The sequence below is a fragment of the Nansenia antarctica genome (assembly GCF_963989245.1).
Source record: "Nansenia antarctica genome assembly, chromosome: 4".
Lineage (NCBI taxonomy): Eukaryota > Metazoa > Chordata > Actinopteri > Argentiniformes > Microstomatidae > Nansenia > Nansenia antarctica.
The window spans coordinates 61,324,859-61,329,633 of NC_137689.1; positions in this window are offsets into that span (position 1 = coordinate 61,324,859).

The window sequence follows — 4,775 nt, forward strand, 5'->3', positions numbered from 1 at the left end:
TCAGTGTGGAAAAAATTACAACCTGAGGTCTGAGTTTAGCGACCAGTTTGGATGGAACCAGGGGGCTATTCCACGTACGTTGATTAGTATATCGGCGATTAAAAGAAAAGCCGTGTTCAGGCAACTCGTGATTGGGATTCAAGCCTCAAGTGATGGATAGATGATTCACTTAGACAGATATATATATTGTAAATCGATTTGCATGAAGGCTTCGGTTAAATGTAAAAAATATAAACATTAAATTAAATCAAGTATCGAACCGGCAATCTATCTATCTATCTAAACACTTTCAAAATATCAAGTTATCTATCACACAATCAAACTATTTATCTATCTATCGATCACACTTTAAAAATATCAAATTATCTATCTATCACACAGTCAAACTATCTATCTATCTATCTCGTAAAAAGTGAGAACTAATATTTCCTAAAAGACACTTGACGGAACTGTCGTTCGGGATGTAGTTTCCACCTGTGAGACATTTTTGACGCACGTATTACCTAAACCAGCCTGTAAACCTGCTCGCTACCAGGTTTGTTCTGAAGGATTGGTTGCATAGCAACCAAGCAGGAAATGATTTGAGCCACATTGATGGAATGGAACGCAAGCTGAAATTAGCGCCCGGATCTGATTTAAACCTGGATCAGATTTAATCTGATTTAATACGTGGAATAGACCCCAGGATGATGAATGCGGAACTATGGTCAATAAACAGCATTCTGACACAGGTCCTCTGCTTGTCTAGGTGGACTAGAGCAGTGTGTAGGGCTAGCGATATGGCATCTGTGGACCTATTGGGGCAGTATGCAAACTGAAGCGGGGCTAAAGGAAAATCCAGGCTTATTCTGATAAGTCTCGTAAGGCTGGATTTATAAATCTTTCTGGATTTATTGAATTAAGCCTGGATTGTCCTTTAGCCACGTTGATGGAATACCCCACAGGTCTAAAGTAACAGGGATATTGCAGTTAAAGGGATATTTCACCCAAATTACAAAATCACAAACAGTGCCCAGCATAACTAATGGGACAGTGAAGCATTTCTTGTTTTGACCCTATAGACCAAAAGTTTGGATTTTAAATCAAACAATTACTATTAAATTAGGAAAGATATTATTAGCTTTTATTTGATGGTATTTGTGTACATATTTGTTTCAAATATTTTTTATGCATAGTCCCCCTGTTTCAGGGTACCCAAAGTGATGGGAGAGATTTATCAAATGTCCAAATTAAGCACTCGTGTTTAGTATTTGGTCGACAATCTTTTGCATGCAATAAGTAAGCTACATGAAGTCTGCGACCCATTGATGCAACCAGACGCTTGATGCCTTCTCTGGTGATGCTCTGCCAGGCCTGTCCTGCAGACATCTTCAGTTGTTGTTTGTTTTGAGGTTTTTCTGCCAAAAATCTTATCAGGGAATGAAATGCATGTTAAATTGGAATTATATGTGAAGATTGACTAGGCCAGTCAATAACGTTATACTTTTTGGACATGACACTATGTTTTGGGTCTTACTGTCTTACTGTATGGTGGCAGTGATATTGTCTGTGATATGAATTTGGACTAAGTATACAGTACAATATGTTTCTGTACACTTCAGAATACATTCTGCTGCTGCTGTCAGTAGTTACATCATCAATTAAGATAAGTTAGCCAGTTCTTGTGTGGCAGCTACATGCCCAAGCCATACCACCCCCTCCACCATGTTTCACAGATGGTGTAAATATTGGCCAGATCCTTTTTTCTCCAAACTTTCCTCTTGCAATCACCATGGTACTCTGCAATGCAATGGATTCGGTGAGTAATCCCCACTACTTTTCATTAACTAGGTAGTAGTGGGGATTACTCACTGAATCCATTGACTTGTTCCTGGTTTCACCAGCTATCATCACATTGTCTAATCTGTCCACAAGACCATTTTCCAGACCTCTGCAGGCTTGACCATTGGCCACCAGTTTGGCTAGTGACATATTCTGTGGATGATAGTCTGACACAGTCAGGCCTACCTCCTGGAGAGTGTTTCTGATCTGTGGGACAGTTGTTTTAGGGGTTTCCTTATTGTGGTGAGCAAACTTTGGCCATCCACTATAGAAGTGGATATATTTACTGTATGTTGATGTTAAAGTGCAACAACATCAATTCATGTTCTGAATTAAATAATTAATCATACAATTCAAAAAAGTCAGGAAAACACTTTGAATGCAGAAATCACATGTAAGTAAGCCATCATCAATTAAAGGTGCAATATCAATATGCATCTCTTTCCCCTTGAAAATGGCACTAAATAATGAGTCATTACTTATGATGCATTAGTAGTCTGTGACAGTGTGTGCACCTGCCAAGACTCAGCCCGTCTGCTTTGCTTTTCCAAAACATTTCTGGGCGTGTGCTGTGGGCGTGTGACTTGTGTGGCTCATTGCCTACTGTACTGCCTGGGAGCCCCAAGCATGTCTCAGCATTGGAAGCTGACCAACGGAACCCTTTGTGTGCAAATACGTTTTAAACATATTCTGATTATTTTTTTCTGACATGACAGCATGGGTTTTGTTTGGGGAATGAGGGATTAACTTTAGCGAAAGTGAGTGTCTCCACTGGCTCATTTCTGAGGCTCATTTCAACTAAATAACACTGCATTTCAACCACACAGGTCTTTTGCTTTTTTCAAGGTCATAACTTAAGCCCTATTCGCACAGGATTAGTATTATCTGGGGACCTCTGGTAATTTGTATTAATTAAAGACGTCGTCTGTGTTCTTAATCTCATGCGAATCGGCCATGTCCGTGATTTGTAAAGTAAAAATTCCACTGCAAATTACCTACCAAATTTCACGGAACTTAAGAGGTCCTGTGATATTAGTAGTCCCATGCGAATCGGCATGTCTGTGATTTGGAGGTGAATTTTTTTTCTCCGCCCCGAATTACGGAGCCCTTAAATGGCCACAAAGAGAAAAAAGAAAGAAAACGAGGCCACGATTTGAACGTGTGAACAGAGAACAATGGAGACTGCGATGGAAATTATATTATATTTGTTTGTTTATTTGTTATTTATATTTATTGAAATTGTATAAATTACTCTTCACACATCGAATGCCTGTTCTTCTTCTTATAAGCCATTGCAGTTATTGTTCATGAAGCAGATGTTACACACAGCCATGACATCATATATAATAATAATGTCAGTAAATTGGAGTAAAACACAGACTTCACTTATCCCGTGCGAATGCGTCACACGAAACACAGATGTGGGGGGGTAATTTATAAATTACATCAGGTCCCCAGATAATACTAATCCCGTGCGAATAGGTCTTAAGACATTCCCTGGATGAAAACTAAAATATATATATATAAAATGTATTTAGAGATTAATTGTTTCAGTTTGTTTACATTTAGCAAGGGGAGGAAAAGAGAAGGAGACACTATCCTGCATTGTCATTGCAATACCACTACCGTCAAAAGAGGGCGCAATCCTGCAAATGGTGCCTTTACAGTTTGCCTTTACCTCTTAAAACTACAATTAGGGGAACACTATCTGACAAGGGAACACAGATGCCTGTGTTCACAACGGAACCCAGATGCCCTCATTGACAGTCTATTTATGACCTGCTTGCAGTGTATGAGCAGTGTGTTGCAGAACAGAAACGCATGTGGACAAGCTATCACTAAACTCTGTAAGACTGATCCTCACTATCATATTTTATCAACACACAGATGTGGGCAACGCTATGTTTTATGCATGAGCTAACATTATTCCAAACATAGATAATAAATATGCATTTATTCAATTAAGTGTATTTTTATTTGCATACAGATTTAGGACGTAGTCTACCTAGGCTCTTTCGTGTTTATACTGTATTTCGTGTTATATGCCACGCTGTTTTTATACTTTCAATTACAAATGGCCTAGAGCTGCTGTGAGCACCTTGATAAAGGTGAGCACTTTGATACTGTAATATGATGGTATCTTTGCTACTGTTGCCATTCATTGTTATGAGATAATGGATTTCACTATTCAGTTGTGAAGGTTTGCATAAGGTGTTGTAAATAGGCTATATGTGACATGGTCTGGTGAAAAGGGACGCATGTCAGCAATTCACAGAGTTGTGCAAATGGCCAAAAAGCTTCTTCTTTTTAAAAAAATGTGTTTTCTGTTTTTTTTTTTGCATATTACGAAAGTTGAAGTGTTGAAGAGCCCACTCGATATAACAAACAACCGTTTTAGGATCACTAAATACTTATTATTTGTGAATTGGATTCACTGTCTCATCTGCCCTGTAGCTACTAAGTGATACATGGCTTGTAAACAAACTTACGTTTTAGGACATGTTCAAAAGCAAGGACTGTGTGATCATCTTATTGTGTGTAGCTATGTGTTTTTAGCATGTTCATGTTCTATCAGCCTGTTGTGATGTGCTAAACATGCAGTTAGATGTTTGTAGCGATGTACCTTTTTAGAGCTAGCCTCAGCTGTTTTGCGTGTGTTTTGATTCAGAGTGCGTTTCTCCGCTATTTGGTTTGAGGTGAACATTAAAATAAGCATATCTTCTTCAACTATTTTCAAATTTCAATGTATGACACATAATTTGAAGGCTTACAATCTGCAGTTTCATAATCTGGAAAAAAAAAAAGACCATGCCCTACTTGAGGACTTTTTAACCAGATCCTGTCACATATGTCCAGTGACATTGTTGTCCCAACATTGAGTTAATTCATCCCAGATTTCTTCCCTCCTCTAACAAGTTAATTTCTCTCTCATACTGTGAGGATATGTGGTATAG